The sequence below is a fragment of the Pipra filicauda genome, unplaced genomic scaffold (genome assembly GCF_003945595.2).
Source record: "Pipra filicauda isolate LSUMZ 115617 unplaced genomic scaffold, ASM394559v2 scaffold618_size212816_pilon, whole genome shotgun sequence".
NCBI lineage: Eukaryota > Metazoa > Chordata > Aves > Passeriformes > Pipridae > Pipra > Pipra filicauda.
In genome coordinates, this window is record NW_024104774.1 from 1 (window position 1) to 18,584 (window position 18,584).

General features: G+C 41.7%; 1 long non-coding RNA gene across 1 annotated transcript; it reads left to right on the plus strand.

Moving 5' to 3' along the window:
* The first annotated feature begins 655 nt into the window (after positions 1-655).
* Positions 656-16,397, plus strand: LOC120324635. Its single transcript, XR_005566097.1, has 4 exons — positions 656-853; positions 1,115-1,241; positions 4,809-4,879; positions 16,321-16,397. It is a non-coding gene; the product is annotated as an uncharacterized LOC120324635 (long non-coding RNA).
* Positions 16,398-18,584: the final 2,187 nt, after the last annotated feature.

Below are 18,584 nucleotides of genomic sequence, written 5' to 3' on the forward strand. Positions count from 1 at the left end.
AGACGCAAAACCTCGAGACACAGAACCTCGAGATACACAACCTCGAGCCACCAGACCTTTGGGGCTCGCAGCAGCTGTTCCTGCAGGTGCGTGTCACCCAACACGCACCCAATTAAAGGACGCACAAACCTCCGCGGGGCCGGCACCGAGGGCGCTCCCCGGGCCCGCCGGGACACCCAGCGGGCCGTGACACCCAGCGGGCCGTGACACCCAGCGGGCCGGGGGCGAGCGCTGCGGCCGCAGGGACGCGCAGGGGGGGGACGCTCAGGAGGCCGCCCCGCCCGCTCCCGCCCTTCCCCAGCCCCCCGCGGCCGCCGCTGCCGCAGCATCCCCGGCCCGGCCGCGACTCCCGCGCCGCAGCAGGGCAGCGGCCGCGCCCCGCAGGCGAACAGCCCCCGGTGAGGGGCCAGCCCCACACTCACCGCCGCCCTACCGCCTCCTCGGGCAGGGCCGCTCCGCGCCCCGATGCCGCCGGCCCCGCCCGGCCCGGCCCGCGCAGGGAGGGGCGCAGCGAGGCGGGGACACGCAGCCGCCCCTCGGCCGCCCTGACGTCAGCGCGGCCGCCCCGCCCCGCTCGCGGCGGAGCCGCCCCGCCCATGGCCGCTGAGCCCCTCAGCGTGCCCGGCGCCCGGGCAGCCCCCGCCGGCCCCCTGTGCCAGCCCGCCCGAGCGATCACCGAGCCTGCCGGTACGGCCGAGGGCAAGCGAGCGGGCCTGCGGGTGTGCCGGCCCTGCGGCAGGGAATCATCGAGTCATCGGGGCTGGAAGAGACCTTTAAGGTCGTCCAGTCCCACCGTCAGCCCAGAACTACCGCTGTGACCCCTAGAACACTAAACCACGTCACCCAGCGCCAGGTCCAGGCACCGTGCTAATAACAGCAGGGTTGTGGGTTTGATCCCCTCACGGGCCATTCATTTAGGAGCTGGACTCGATGATTTTTGTGGGTCCCTTCCAACTCAGAATATTCTGAGAAACCTCCAGGGATGGTGACGCCACCACCTCCCTGGGCAACTATTCCAGTGCCCGACCACCCAAACAGTGAAATATTTTTTTTTTAATATATAACCTTGATCTCCCCTGTCTCAGCTTAAGGCCGTTTCCTCTTGTCTCTGCAGGCACAGCAGAAGAGACCGGCCCCCACCTCACTGCAACCTCCTGTCGGTGGTTGTGAGGAGTGATGAGGTCGCCCCTGAGCCTTCTTGAGACTAAACAACCCCAGCTGCCTTAGCCCTTTCTCACAAGGTGTGTTTTTAAACCTTTCACGTGCCTTGTTGCCCTTTACTGGACTCGCTCCAGGACCTCAATGTCCTTTTAAAGTGAGGAGCCCAAAGCTGAACTCAGCACTCGAGGTGCAGCCTCAGCAATGCCGAGCACAGGGGGATGATCGGTGCCCTGGTCCTGCTGCCCACACTGCAACAGAGAGCACTCGCAGGGGAAAGGCCTCACAGATGACTCAGCTACATGGAAATCCCGATGGACTCTTGCAGTCAACCACGGGAGACCAGGCTTTCTCCATGCTGGTGCTCACAGAATGAGCTGAGACTTCAATTTCCTTGAATTTTCTGCCTGTGCTGGGAATTAGAAGGCACTGACAGAAGGTTCAGGAAGTTCCATGCTGGTGGTTACATTAGATGGATCAGGGTGGTTTCACTGAATCACTATTTAACACCCCACTGGGGCCTGTATTTCTGCACCTCCCCCAATTTGGGACCTTCGTGTTTGTGTTGTCACAGCATTTCAGCATCTGTATCGCTGTGCCTCAACTTCAGGGATTCAAAGTTTCTTTTCTTTCAAAAGTTTTTTCTCTCCAAAATTTATCTAAGTTTTTACCTGCCTGCTTCTCCAGGCCTCCCAGAAGGGAGGAAGACAAGCAGTAGCTTCAAGCTACATCTGTGCAGGAAAAAAACAACACCCTGTAATCGATAAGCATCGTTCACCACAGCCTCCTCACTAGAAACTGGGCACATGTCAGTCAGTACAGGCTCTGCAAGTGCCTCCTCATCTTTCTAGACACAGGGCATGAAGACACCAGTACATTTGCCCCATAGGCAGCAGAAAGACCTTTTAGAAAAAACAAGGAACAAGAACTGAAGCTTTTGTATGTCTTTTTGACTAAAGTTAAGTGTACCAGCCACACTAATGCATTTATTCTTAGAACAGTCTGAAGCATAATGACTCCCCTGTGGTACAGGAAGGAGAGAAAAAAAAAGGCAACCAGAGAGATTAAATCTCTTGCTCAAAGCCGAAGAGATAGCAAAGCCAGGAAATGAACTCAGATTTCCTCAGTCGGGCATCAGTGCTTTAACCACACAATCGTCCTTTCTTGCAGTCCTTCTCAGCTTCTGAGCATCAACTTCACTAGCATAGGTTTGATTTTTCTCTACTTTGTTCATCAAAATGACTTCACTGTTCCCACTGAAATTTCCTCCAACTAACTTTCTTCTCTATTTCCTTCCCAAAAGTAAAAGTAATTATATTACAGACTCACTTAGGGGGTAAAATGATATTACAGATTCACTATGAGAGTCTTAAATTTCCCACTGCCTTTCTGTAGGCACTGGCAGGTGTTTCTTCAATGCCAACACTTGAACATCAACTCACAAAGCAATTGAGCAGCTTCTATGTGCATCTCTGAGGCAGGTACCCAAAGGCACAGTGGAGGAGATCAAGGAACAAAGATCAGGGAACTGGGAACAGTTGTAACCAGCGCAAAGGAGGCACATAAACTGTGTGTGCTGACCTGGAAGTGGTGGTATAACTCATATTTTATTATCTGGAAATGATTATGAAACAGAACTCTGAAAGCGAAGTAGATACATAAAGAAGAAAACACCTAGAGATATTTTAGGACAGATTTGAGAACCTCCTCTATTTGTTTAGACATGTAACAGATTTTCACATGTTTATATAGGCTCTTCAGACTAAGATCCAGTCTTGAAGCAGAATTCATAGTTTTTGAAAATTAACTTCAAAAAAGGGAAGCGTTACATACACGACTCCAGCCTCTGACTCAGAAGATAGTGTTAACCCTCCTACTGACAGACTGCAAACTGAGATCTAGCCATGATCAAGTGCAGTATCTTTTCTCGCCGGTTTAATATTTGATGTCTTCAGCTTGAGGTCTTCACCTTGCATTGATTTTATATTGAATTGATTTAAATGGACCTTATATTACGCTGGGAGATGGACTAGAAGCTTATTATCCCCTTCACTCACTGGCATTGTGCTTCTTCCAAAACCCAGAGACAGAGCAGAGGGTAACACCAAGCACCAACCACACCAGCTGCACTGCTGGATGTGCAGTTATTGATGTTCACATGAATATTCTCCTTGGGGGTCTAGGTGGACTTTTGATTAAATATATGACAGTACATGAAGTTGGTTAGGGGTTGAAACTGTTCATTTCAAAATGCCTCATGATTCTGTAAAATTTATTCATCGACAGGTATCAAAAAATGAACTGTCAGCTGCCTTCTTAACCTTGTCTCTACCAATAATTCTTTCATTAAGGAACACATCCTTTATATTTTCCAAGTTTTATTTTGACACTAAGGAGTCACTGTCTCCAGACTTACCTATTTAGTTTGCAACTTCTTGTACTTTTTAAACTAGACAGGTAACTTCATTTTTGTACTACCTTAAAAATTATGTACTAAAATTAATATTTCAAGTTGATGAACTTGTTTGCTGAGATAATAAAGAAGGAAAACAATGGGCTAATGTCACATGCAGAAATACTTACGTGAGTGTGTTCAGATGTGTGTATATGTATTATTTACATGCATGGTGTCCACAGGTAACTAAACGTTGTAGCATTCTGCAATAAATAATTGTATAAGAATAAAATAATTAATAGGAAATTCTGCTTGGTGCAAGTTGAGGTCTTTTTAGTGGTTCCCCATCACTGCATCTTCTTTTGTTTACATATGGGAAAACACAGAGATGAGCTCAAACTCATTTGGCTGAAATACACATTCACCTTATCACATTTAAGACTAAGTCATTTATTTTTCTTAGCCTTGAAAAATAATCCAAATTCAGTACTTGAACATTTGATATCTTTTCAGGCCTTATTGATATCTACCACTTGCTAAATATTTAGGTAACATTTAAAGAGGGTACTATTTAAATGAAGAATTGTTCATTGCCAGTTGACAGCTGCTTTGTTATTTAAACAATTGGCTCATAGGCCTACCTTGGATGTGCAAAGGCAGTGTTGCTATATCTATGGGTTTGGTGAGTGACTGATGAACTCAGCCTTCTTATCCTTCTCATGCTGGGAAAAACAGGGAATTTACACCAGCCTAAACTGCTTTTATTCTTCGGTGGTGCTGCAGCAGAAGAAGCCTGGACCAGTTCAGTAAAATCTGCCACTGAAACCTTAGCCAATCTTTACACCTTGCTGCTGCTGTGCCCTTTCTTCTAAGGGCTGACCATGCATGATGTTTCAAAACACTACTTTAGTCTAAGTAATTTAGACCTACTTAGATCTAAATTATGTAAACAGAGTAGTTAAACTATTTAAGAAGTCTGGTTAAAGCTGCTTCTAAAATACAGGCATTTTTTTGCTCCGCGTCTTCAGAGGCCACACTCCAACCTTTCCAAACACAGAAATGCTTTTCTAGGCAGTGAGTAAAATCACGTTGCATATTTCTAAAATCCAAGTGCTCTCTCTTTCATTTATTTTTAAAGCAGATAATGCTTCTTGGTCTCTAACCGTTAAAACAAATTAGGGTATTATATATTTCATGTAAGTCTGATAAGGTTTCTTCTTTATGTGTCATTGCAACTTAATTTGCATTCACATAGGCTGAAGGGCCAGAGGAATACAAATACCTAACATTTCCATTATTCCGTGGGATTTTTGAGGATTCTGAAATGTAAGTAAAAGCTCATCTTTCAGCTTGATTTACAGCTGCAGAAATTATTTCCTTCTGTATAATTAGAAAATATTCTAAATCAGGCCAGATAAAAATTTTTATTGCATTTCGTTATTGAAAGGTTGGCTGATAATCTCAGAACTCAAAAAATAGCCTTTTACTAGTGACATTGCTAAGGGAATTTATCTAGTGTGTTTGTGATTTTTTTCTTAGTCTGTGAAGTCATTCAGGTGCACAACAAATAACATACTTATGTTACTTATAATGGCCTCCAAATTTAACAGAATGAGAAAAGTTGACTGGAATTCCATAAAATCTCACTAGAATTCAGTAGAAACTGTGAAAATATATTTGGGATTGTATGACTTATCTTTATGTAAACATTGTTAAAAAGGATCCTGTTTTAAATGAATGCTAATCCTAAACTGGCTAATGTGGATAATTTGTGGGTTTGCTAATTTTATTATTTAATAACAATTTAAATACTACAATCCTTAAAATGTTTAATGAAGATGAAATGAAACCTTTCCTGTTTGTATAGCCAGTGCCCTCCATTTTCAATATCATTACAGTATTTAATCCTGAAATTTGCAGAACTAGTAATCTTCTTATAATCAGCACAGACCCCAGTGGATAGTGGAGCAATAGAGCTATACACATTTATAAATAAAATGTAGAAGGAAAGAAAGCCTCTAGGAAAAGAATATCTACAGGAAGAGCATCACATTTCTGTGTTTGTTTTCATTTGACTGCTCAAAGTACAACATTCATGTTAACATTCATTCACAGGGAACACTGTCTGCATCACTCACAGGTGGAAATGAAGAGCTAAATATGATTCTTTTGAGTCTTGTTCAAAAAATATTTAGAAAGCACAGGACACCTGGATGGTGTGGTGAGCAAAGATTCCTACATGCTGTTAGCTCACAGTTAAATGTGATATACAGAGTGCAGTTGGATTCTTGGCAAACTCGGTGTTACCCTCTCTGCTACGACACCCAGTCATTTCACCAGCCCTAACAATAATTTGATTATATGATGTTCCCTCAAATCTCTTTTAAATAAAATTCCCGCATTTTGTCTGCATCTGTTTCATTGTAACACTTGATATTTTGCTTTAGAGGTTTAAGGAGTTACCTTTATAGGCTATAATTTTATTTCTTTAGGTACTGTTTTTACCAGTGTCAGATATTCTATAACATTGTGAGAGACTATATAAGAATCATAAAGTGATATCACAGAATGGTTTGGGTTGGAAAGGACCTTAAAGATCATCTCATTCCAACCTCCCTGCCGTGGACAGGGACACCTTCCACTAGACCATGTTGCTCCAAGCCCCACCCAGCCTGGCTTTGAACACTTCAGTGATGGAGCATTCTCTGGACAGCCTGTTTCAGTGCCTCAACACCCCCATAGTAAAAAATTTCTTCCTTATATCTAATCTAAACCTGTCCTCTTTCAGTATAAGAAACCTAAGACAGATATATATGTATTTTGCGTATAGCAAGGAGGCATTAATGATCACAATATGTCCTCTGATCAATTTAATTATCTACTTATCAGTGCCGATGGATAACAGAGATCAGAGGAAAGCAAACAGATCCTGCACTGTAGCTGTACTTCCCAGGGATTTTGTCCACAGCAACCTGAAATGATGAGGCTACAAATCCTCCCGGAGAGGCACAGTGACAGCTCAGTGTCTCGCCTGATAGATGCAAACCATATTCCACCTCCCTGATCTTGGCTCATCTCTCAGCCCACTCAGGAGTCCCTGCTGCCTGTGCACCACAGGACAGTCCTTGGCTGAGCAGCTGGTTTATGGAGCAGCTGGACCTTGTGCAGGATTCCAGCTTACCAGAAGCTGGCACAGGGAATACTTCCCATTTGCTCAGATGAAACGTGAATATATTTTAAGAGCAATCATACATTTTCCAAGTCTTGATTCATAGCTGAAGCAGACTGCAGGAAGGAATTGACTCAAACAAAATTATATTGTTTCCATGAATGCTACTTCAATCATGCTATTTTTTTTTAGTATGCAACTAATTGGTTTAAATTAACTTAGATATTTAAAGGAAAATACAAGCAGACTGTACCAGTAGCAAACAGCAGTTTCAAAACATAGGTCAGGACTTCAAAAATAGTTTTGTTCCATGTATGTACTTGACCCTAATCTTTCATGTCTGAACATGTCAAAGCATCAGAAGATAAAAAAATGAAAGCTGAAATTCCATTACATTTGCAGTATTAAATGGCAATGAAAAAAACAGAGCTCAAAGATACAGATTAAAAGATGCAATTGCTTTTCCTCTGGGCACGTGGCAGTAACATGTGCACTGAGAAATGAGTTGACCTTATCCAAAATTATGTATGTAACCAAGCAGTAATTAATTGAATCACAGTGTTTTCAGAGCTCCACAGGAACATCAAGGACAGTAACATTATATGCCCAAAATCACAGTAACTTGGAAAAATCATGAGATATTATCTCAAAAAATACCTTATAAGGCTTTTTCTTTTTTTTACTTACTCCATCACTCCTATTTTATTAACTCTAGTTACTCAGGAAATCAGTGTTTGTATATGCATGTGTGTACAAGTGAAAATATATTTCTATAAAATGCAACTTTTACATAAACCTTGATATACATGTATGTGTATATATATAAAAATAAACAGAATTGTTCTAGGTATTGGGAATCATCTGGAGAATGCTACTGGATAATTAGATGATTGCTAGACAGCGACCCTGGGCTGTTGGAGTTACAATTTACCAGGGTCATTAGGGATTGCTCCTCCTTGTGGAGTTGAAGTAGCCCAGCCTGGCTCAGGCTGGACAATAAGCCATCAATCTGTCTCCAGGGTCCTTCCTTAACATTGAATCTTTCTGGAAACTGCTTTCAAGGTCGAACAAAATTCAGTTGCGATGAGTGCTAAATACTTGATTTCCTGTCAAGTGGGAAAGCTGGATTTTCATAAAGAGAAAACAGTAACTTTATTATTACAAGCCAGTGCCTGCCTCTGTTATATTGACTTCTGAAGACATTATCCCAAGAGATTCTGACAGTTTCCTGAAATACTGGCACCAGAGATTCATTCACTGCTTTGTCTAGTAAGGGTTCTGCTGTGCTTTTAAACCAGGAGGTGTGGAAGGTGTTTTCCTCTGAGTTAGTAATTGCTATCTGTAGATAGCAACAAGTTGGAAACAGACTAAACTATTTTAGAAATGTGTGCAATAAATAATAATGCTTTCCGTGGTTGTCACAAAGCTCAAGGACGAATTCTAAACAGCATGACTCTGGCGTTTGAATGGCTAAAAATATGTTTTCAATCTACATTGGGAGATAGAAAATGCTGGCACACAAAAATTTACATGCAAAATCATGAGAAAAACTGCTGCTCTTTCAGTCTCACTATCAAGATAGTTATGAGAAATATTTTGTGCTCTAGATCTCTTGAAATCAAGGAAATCCTGGTGATGATGAGGATGATGATGAGGATACATGAATGTATCCTCAGAATTTGCTTTAATAGAATCACAGAAGCTGCCAAGTTGGAAGGGACCCACAAGGACCATCAAGTCCAACTCCTGGCCCTGGACAGGACCATTTCCAAGAGTCACACCACATCCCTGAGGGTATGAACCAAATACTTTTTTGAGCTCAGTCAGGCTTGGTGCTGTGACCATTGTCCTGGGGAGCCTGTTCCAGTGCCCAACCACCCTCTGGGTGAAGAACCCTTTCCTAATACCCAACCTAAACCTCCCCTGACACAACTTCAGGCCATTCCTTTGGGTTCTGTCACTGGTCACCACAGAGAAGAGATCAGTGCCTGCCACTCTTCCTCCCCTCATGAGGAAGCTGTAACTGCAGTGAGGTCTCCCCTCAGTCGCCTCCAGCTGAAGAGACCAAGTGCCCTCAGCCGCTCCTCACACGGCTTCCCCCCAAGGCCCTTTACCATCTTTCTTGCCCTCCTTTGAACACTCTCTAATGGCTTAAAATCTCATATTGCAGTGACTAAAACTGCCCCAGTATTCCACGTGAAGCCACTCCAGTGCAGAGCAGAGCAGGACAATCCCCTCCCTTGGCCGGCTGTGCTTGATGCCCCCCAGGACAGGGCTGGCCCTCCTGGCTGCCAGGGCACTGCTGACTCATATTCAACTTGCCAGCGACCAGGACCCCCAGGGTCCTTTCCGTGGCACTGCTTTCCACCATCTCATTCCCCAGTCTGTCCGTACATCCAGGGTTGCCCCATGCCAGTGCAAAAACCGCCACTTCCCCTTGTTGAACTTCACGTGGTTGGTGATTGCCCAGACCTCTGATTTGTCGAGGTCTCTCTGCAGGGCCTTTGAGGGAGTCAACAGCTCCTCCAAATTTTGTGTCATCTGTAAATGTACTCAGTATCCCTTCCGGTCCGTTTATTTGATTGCAAAGATGTTTTAGATGTCTGTTGGTTGTTTTTCTATTTATGTTATGTTTTTAAAACACAAGGCCATTCTTTTCCAAGAACAGTGCAGTACTCCGATAAAATGAATCTAAGTTGCAAGAAAAAGTGAGGGCAAATATTCTAGAGAATTAATCAGTAACATAATGCCTCAGTAATATATTAGCTGCTATTAAATCAGTGATATAAGCTGCTGGATTTGAATACAGTATCTATGGGGAACGAAGTATCTTGGTGAAAGGGGAATGTTTTAAATAATTCACTTACCAAAGTGAGAATGGTACTACCTGAACTAAAGCTTTTCCAGTGCATGCAGTGACACGCATTGTTGTATGTTTATAGGATTTAATTCCTACTAAGACTCATGATTCTGCTGCTGTGTGAGTGACATACAGTGTTACACACCTTTGCACGGAACATAATTTTCTTGTGTTCATCAGAAAGCACTTCAGGGGAAAAAGTTTCCTTTTGGAGCCAGAACTTCTAATCATAATTAGCTCAAGATGCACTGTGGTGTCCAGAGGGAAAAGGGGTTTTGAGCCATTTTTATTATAAAAAGATACCTTGTTAATCCTGTGAAAATCTGCCAAGATGACAACCCGAACTGATGGGAAAATTCAGCAACTGAAATTCTCTTACTGATTCCAAAATACTTCACAAGAGAAAAATTAGATGGAAAAAAAATTTAGTGTTATATTTCTTTAGGACAGAATTCTTTACAGGTACAATCACCTATATAAATACCTGCACCCTTCATCCCTGTAGAGGCAGTGTGAGAGTGTGCATTTAAAGTGAAGTATTTCAATACTAAAAAATAGTAATATGTGCTGCTGATGCACCTAAATCATGAGAAGTATTGCAGGCTCTAGCTAAGAGAAATGAGCCTTAGTTTTCCCTGGAACTGTGCTTCTCTTATAGTCCCAGTGAAAGGCTTTTGCTTATGGAAAGCATAGAAGCAGCTGCAGGTAAGAATATGAAGCATTATCTCTCTAGATGCAGATGACCCAGAGTGGTCCAAAGGTGGGAGAAAACAGGGGGGAATAAGAGATTAGGAAGAAGGGGAACCAGAAAACTACAAAGGAGACAGAAAAAAGTTTTCCAAATCAGAAGGTGACTGTTAGTAAGAGAAGAACAGGTCTCATGAAGTATTGAAGAGAGAAGTTAAAAAAAAATAGGCCTGTCATTTTTCCCTGGAGGGGTGGAAGCCCCTACTTTGCACTCGCTCCATGATGCTTTTAATACCTGATGTGGGATTGCTCTAATGAGAGAGATAAACAAGGGTATCACTGGGGAGACACAAGTACAATCTGCAAAATTTTACACCTGAGGCCAATTTTAAGTACTTAGCTAAATATACAGTTTGCATATTCAGTGAGTGAATTAAAATGTATGTGTCGGATAGAAACATGATGGTCCTTAGATCTGCTTTCTAAATCAGTGTTTATATGAATCTCCCTTTGCCACTGAATGAATAGATGCCATTTCATGAGTGCTGGAAGTCCACTGTAGTTTTAAATGCAGAAATGCTTACCTGACAGTGTTAGTACATTAGTAACCAAGGTTACTGGCTTTTTAAAAAAGCTCAAGAAAGGATCTGCAGTCCTGTGACACTTCTAGTTCTGTCCTGCTCCTCCATGTACAAATTGTAGGTTCAGTATCAACCTGAGTAGTATTTTATTTCAAATATTTTATTTTCAAATAGAATTTCAATGAATTCATTCTAAACACATATTTCCTGTACATGCATGATGGATATGGAAACATTTCCTCATAAACTTTTGGCTTAGGCACAATGAACATACAAAATTATTGCTTAAAATAATGTGCCCTCATAAATAAATTTTAAACATTAGGATTTTAGTTAATGGCATATTGGAAGACACTATTATTTTTCCTGTATCCTCAAGAGGATTTAACAAGAAAATTATACCTAATCTCTTACTACTGTTAGGGATCATAAAAATCACTGAGCTTCCTGCTCTCTTCCCCATGTTGTTTCCCAAAAGTATGTTGATTCCAGCTTTCATGCACCAAGAGATCCACAAGGGATCCACAGCTGATGACAAATGTCGACTCTTACAATAAAAGTTAATATGGATGAGAAACAACCCACAGATATACTGATGGTTCTTTTCAGATCTTTCCATGATTATTAATTCAACAGAGGATGATTTGAACTTCTTACAAATTCAGAAAGCTCTGATGATAAAGGTACCAGATTAAAGAAGCTGAAAACCATAATCCTGTAGTTCTACATAACTTTGAAACAGCTTTAGGGAATACATATTGCACTGCCAACATATCTCTCTTCTAAGCTAAGAAATCCTCTTCAGCATCCATGTCTAATTAGTCTCTGGCCTTTTTGCCCAAATACTAACATAAGATTCGACCTTACAGAATAAAGAACACATGGTCACGAGACTGAAATGCTGATAACCACCAAGAATACCAGTTTCCACTGGCAGTTTGATCTCCAAGGACTGGGCTGGGACTAAAACTTACTCTGTTGCTCTTTTAATAGCCATCAGACCATATTGTCTGTCAGAAATAATACATCGCCTGCACTGAGATGTGACCCAGTTGGTGACTGCGAATTAAATCTCTCTGTGTTCCCTTTACGGCTCCTTTGAGATAAAGATCCTATTATCCATTACCCCTGTCTTTGCAGAGCATGTAATTTCATATGAAATCTACTCATTTAAAAGCTAATAATATGTTTAAAGCTCTGTATTAGATGGTCTTTGGTCACTGCCAAGAGGGAATGAAGCTGGCAGTAAAAGTTCATCCATGTGGATAGTAAACAGAAAGAATAAAACCAGATTAGAGAGAATGGGTTTTATATTTGCTCTGCAACACTGAGTTCTGTAAAATAATATATACAAGTCAGAATATATTTCCATATCAAAATGCAGTCAACTGCAGGAGATTGTATTTTAAATAGCATAGTAAATTCTGTATTGTTTAGCTTACAAATAAACAGGGGAAGAATAAGAAGGAAGGAATATAGTGGAGACCTTCTGTCTACAAAGATGCTTCATTTCTTGCTGAGTGGACAAAAATTATCATCATTACAGGCCCTGGTGCTTCTTGTTTGTACTTAAGAATAAAAACTAGATCTGTATTTTAGTTTTTTGTTTATTTCCATCATTCATTTTCCCACCTCCATTTTTTACATCTATTTATAGCTATAAGAATATATATATCATATATATTTCTATATATGATAACCTTGGCAGCCTATTCTCAGAGGAATGAATTCAAGCACTCAGTCCCAGACTACTCAGAAACTTGGCGAAGATAAACCATTGCTGAGCCATTTCAGGCATTGCTTTTAGCTGCTTCTCAGGCAGCTTATGGAAATACTGAGACTGAGTAACTCATGTCTTGCCAATGCCCAGATTTTTAAAGAAAGAGATGGGGGAAGAAAATTAAGGCAGAGAAGAAGAAAAAAGAGGTCTTCCCAGGTTTTGTCTGCTCATGGAGACGAGACCACAACCTCAATGTTCTTTATCTCTGGCTTACCTGATCAGTGTATATCCCTAGATCAGGCCCAGTAATGATGCAGTTTTGAGGAGGGTGTGGGGGAAGCAGGTGTGCTTCTCCAAATCCCAGGGATACTAGAGATGGCAGAGATGACAGTAAAATTCCTTCCATCCTCCCAGCCTTTTCTCCATGGTCACTTCCCACACTTTTTAATCACTGCAAAAAACATAAGGAGCAGAGTCATCCCCCCATTGCCCTGCCTGCCAGTTAGTTTTAATTGCCTGCACATCAATTATGTTCCATTAATTTCTGGTTCCATTCCTCCCTTGTTTACCAGACATGATGTCAACACAGTGCTTGGGTGGTATCAGTAGCTGTTTTTGTTTCCCTTCTTTCAGTAAGCACCCTCTCCACAATCTCTCTCACCCACCACTGTTATAGGCAAATAGGACATTTTATGAAATGTCTCTCACATAAAAATCCATCTTACAGTTTAGTTCTAGTATGTGAATGTCTTCTAAGGATTGATCATCTTTACTCTATTTAAATGTTAAAGCTAATGCCATTACAAATTCAAATTACCCCACCCTCTAGACCCGTAATAACATTTAAGTAGGAAAAGTATTATGCTCCACGTTCACTCTGACAACTGTGTCACTGCTGAGTTCTCCTGGTACTAAGAGTATTTCCACAAGGGCAGTATTGGTTTTATTCACCCACTTTGTGCAGCATGTCAGGTCATTCTTTTTCACATTATGCACTAATTAAAAAATAAACATGTAGTAAGACAACTTGGGCTCAAAAACCTCTGAAGGACAGACCTGCATACAGCAAACCAGCTGATACTTTGTGCCCTCAACTATGACTTATTCCCATTCTCTTAAATTACATTCAAGTGGCTGATCAGTTCATAAAGTAAATGGACAGCTGCAGCACAGAGCAGCCATTTCAACAGCAGAGTGCTGTAGACGTGGCTGCCTGCCAAAGAACACATTGTTAAAGCAAGCAGCATAAAATGAAAAATTAAGATATTGGCACCAAGACCTACTGGTAAGAGCTGAGGGTCAGTAAGGGACACAGCTATAATCTAAAAGATTTTTTCCAATAGATTAAATTTAGGACAGGCAAAGCATCCCTGCTTTGGAGAAGTGTTCTGCAGTGCCGGGAACTGAGGCGAGTCTCCAAACAAACATAAAAGCCCCTGTTGCTCTCCTGGCCACCACGGCTCCTCTGCTTGGCAACTGGCAATTTGGTACAATCCTTCTTTATGGCACAGCTGTCGCAGCTGGACATAACACCACCTCAGAGCCGTTCTGAAATGTACCTTCTCAGTAATCAATACATGTTTTAGAGTGTGTGTTTCATTTACTACTCTGTTTTGTTTATTGTTTATTTTGTTTATTTGAAAAAATGTCAACAATTTATTGAAATTGCCTTTTGCCTGAAACAGATGCAGAACAGCAGGAAAGGAAAAGAATGTATTGAGATGCTCCTTCCTCAGTGGCTGTCACAGTTACCAGCAGTTAACATACATTACATATGAAAATGTTTTGGAGAAATTCTCTAGTTAAATGGCTGAGCATCCATTATTCAGAAAACTCCAAGCATTATGAATGCATATCCCTTCCTCTGGGTACACACACTGTGCTCCAATCGTTACTTACTTATCATCATGTACTCTTAATAGAATCATGATTTTTTTATTGCTGTCCTATACAATGATTATGGTACAGCCTGTGATGTGTCTTTATTCCCCTTAGTAATTCTACTGTCACAATGACCTACTGCCTCTTCTTTGACTCTGATTTCTTTACATAAGCTGTATTTTACTCCACAGACACATTTAAATGGTTTGTCAGGACCTGTATGCCATCCCATTTACTTCTGTGCCTGAGAGTACTCTTTTCTTTGGAGCAATTTAGAGCTGAACCAATTAAGCAAACAGCTAAAATTGAGATGGTGAGACTCTTCAACAATGTCTTATAGGACCTGTGATAATATTTCAGTATAAACTGAATATTTTTTTTTTGCTTGTTTGTTTATATGGAGTCTGTCTGGACTAATCCCAGTGGTCCCTGGAGAGTACAACTAAGAATTGAGTCTTCTCAACCTGTGGCTGTTCATCAGCAACAGGCAATCGTAACTACAGATTTCATTATTTGCAATCCAAAACAAAAGATACAAAATATAGCCTGTGTGTACACCAGGAAATCTTGTCAGCTTGATGCAGGAAGAGTTCCTCTTGCAAAACAGAGCATCTCTGAAATTTCTAAGGTGAATCATCAAGAGTGCCCTTTGGTGAATCGTTGTAATAAAGCAGGAACATTACTGACTCTTTCAATGATTTACACAGTGTGCAGGGATTGAGCCTGAACATCTCCAGCACGGTATTCATTATTCATCCATGTTAGCTGAGCACAGCTCAGCCTTCCCTGTGTTGCACTGGGTAAGAAAGCAGCGTGTCTGTGATTATCTGCCAAGCCAGAGCCAACCCTGCCACACAAGGTGATGAGAAGAAGGAGAGAGAAGGGGAGATTTGCTCAACCACGTGATGGCAAACACCTCCTAGGACATGGGAGGTTTTGTGCCACATCCCACTGTGCCCACGTGGGAGAATGGGATGTATATGCCTCCCTTGGTTTTTTAGTTTCCTCTTCACCCTGCCCAAATCCGGCATATTTACCTGGAGGTTCAGACTGTCTTATTGCAATTCTTACACTTTAAGGTTAGGATTTTAATGCAAGGTATTTGTCTGACCTTGCTCCAGGTTATTTTTACACATCAGGAATGAATTACTGTTATGAATAATGGTGCTTTCAGACATTTTGGATGAGGAAACCATATAGAAGAGCTTGGGAAACTGATTTCTTTTCAGCAGCTTAGTAGAAGCAGATGAAAATGGAAAAAAAACCCCAGCCTTTTTCCCATTACACATTTTGACAGGAAAGCATGTGACACTTGTACCATTATCTAATTTCTCTTATGCAAATCATCTCAACAGTGCATAAAATGAAGAGTGGTAGATTCATTCTCCTAAGCGTCCTCCATGGAAGTTTCAGCTTGGATAATCCAGTGTCTGACACCCCAATCAAAAGGTGCTTAAAAATGTAAGCCTCTAAGATACATAACCAGATATAGATGTTTTATAACTGCATCCATATGGATATTTGGGCTTATCCACACTGGCCCTAATTGATTGTGACTGTCGGCTCACTTTGTTTCAGAGCAGTCAGGTAGGCTGGCTCAATTTCTCATTAGAAAATTGAATTACGTTTGCGTTACGTTAATAGGGAATGATGAAACAAGCCGAATATAAGGTACAGAAAAATCAGATTCTGCTTATGCAAAACTTCCTTGTCCTGAGCTGTACCAGTGAGGGCTGTTACAAATGCAGATATTAAGCTTCCTTCCATTTTAAGCAGCGTTATTAAGAAGACCTGAAAAAGTGGGACAACTTAGCAGCTTAATATCACTCTCACTCAACGCGGAGGCTAATCTCTCATGTCTTTATTCAGGACGCTCCTTCCCTGGGTTCTCTGCCGACGCCGTTCCCCTCAGCCGTGTGACCGCGAGGGAGGATCTGGGTCCCGCCGTGATTGAGGTCACTGGGGCAGCCGAGCCCCCGCGATGCGATCCCGGCGCTGCGAAGCACGGGCGGCTGAGCCCGCGGGGCTGCGGAGCCACGGCCGCGGCTGCCCCACATCGCGGCACGGCGGGCACCCAGGCGGGCTCGCAGCCGAGCCACACACCCGCACGGGTGCCCCGAGGCCTGTGAACAACGCGACTCCTACACCGATCCTCAGCCTCCGTGAGAGCAGGAGGCATTTTAAAGCATCGTTTGTCACTGTTATCTCTGAACAGAGAAACACCACTACTAGTAGTTAAGTGGCTATATTAAAAATGCTACAGCAGCATATTCCTCTCTGAAGGCTGCGTGGAACAGGCTGAGTCTTAGCAGGGGCTGAAGATTGCAGGCTAATATGAATAATCTTTATCTGAATGCCTCCTACACATATTATTGCTGATAAAGTTGAGCTATAAATGTGAAAGGATATTTTAAGGAGAAAAAATTAAACACGGGCATAAATTAGTGAAGCTAGAGTCAAATATAACAGTAAAAAATGCAGTAAAAAAATGCCAATTTGTTGCATCTTCTAGAGATGAGAATCTCAGAGTAATAAAAGTAATGTACATGCTAAGTATATTCAAGGTTAAAGTAACACCAAGGTTCATTTGTTTCAGTTCCTCTGCCTTCTGAAATCCTCTCTTAAATGTTAAGGCTTCAGTGACATCTGCTGTTGAAGACCTATTTAATTAATTAGTTGTAATTTAACAGATATTCCCTCTAAGTGAACTCTTCTTCCACACAGTTTCTACTATTCGATTCTATTGGTAAAGATCCCTACCACAACCTTTTAAGCTGATCAGAAAACCTCTGAAATTGAGCTCTGTTGTTGTTCTGTTCATCCAACAAGGTGTTAAATCACTCTCAATTTTCAAAGCAAGAGAATTTTTCTCCCTGCTTTGCTCCTGCCCTCCCTTCCAACTTGAATGCATGGAAATAGCATGAGCACATGTTTAGCTGCCAATAAAGTTACTCCCAATGTGTTCAAATCTATTGGTGGAATACTAAGATGGAGTTTACGATCAAAAAGCAACCATGAAAAAAGGCTCTGTGAAACATGATCCTGAAACTTTGTAAATTACTTCTTCTGTGCTCTCACAGTAGCCTTTAAGGAGGGCTTGCAGAAAACAGTAATTAACCTGTGGTTCCCTTTCATGTGTGACTTTAATGCTCCTGAGAGCAGAACAGAAAGGCTGACAGACTCCTGTCAAACCCCAAGTTCAAGAAAGGATAAAAGTAAGGCTAAAATTCTAATTCTGCACTCAGAGCAGAGACAGAAATATTCAGAATCAAACTCCCCACACTGCAGGTTACACCTCCAGTTATGTGTTATGGTGATTTCCATCCTGAATAAAAGGTGTCATTGTCAACATGGTACTCCATCAACAAGATATGGCCCAGCAGTACACAGAATGCTGCTGTTTAGTTGCATTTCTTTCTTCTCACTCTGAAAAAAAACCCCACCTTTTTTTTCCCCCCACACTAAAATTAATGGCCCTGGCTTTTGTGGTGCCTTAGAGTTAAGGCCAGAATTCTGCATCCTGTTTCTGCTATAAAATTGCTATATGAACTTGAGTAAGTCAAAAAGTCAAATCTTCAGAAGCATTCTATGTTCCTGGATGATCAACTTTAGACAGCAGATATGTCTTGCTGAAATGCCTGGTACCCCCATAGCAACAATGGAAGTGGCTGGAACATGGGAGTGGTTTGTACCCAGGAAGCCCTTAGACCAAAGTGTGCCAAGCTGCTCACTCAGCAGTGGAAACATTCAGCATTAAAGTATTTCTTGGAAATACAGATTTCCTGTCCTATTTCACAGGGATGGTGTGTCTGATACATTAATTCCCCAGTGTTCAGGGCCTGTTTTAGTATTACTGAGCTGTCAATGAATGAAAAATAAAATGTGATGTAAACCCTAAACTACCACAGCCCATAGCAGGTAGTGACTTTTTAATTTTATTTCATTAGAGCTCTTAACATGTTAGAAGTCAGAGGTGAAGGAGTGAAGTAAAGCAGCCAAGGGGAAACCTGCCATTGCCCCATCATGCTTTCAGTCCTCCACATCATTGTAAGCCAGTGGAATTTAAACAGTTACCAAATATAAGATTGTATGATTTATTTCTAATCTTTTTTAAATTGTGGTTGTGACTGAAT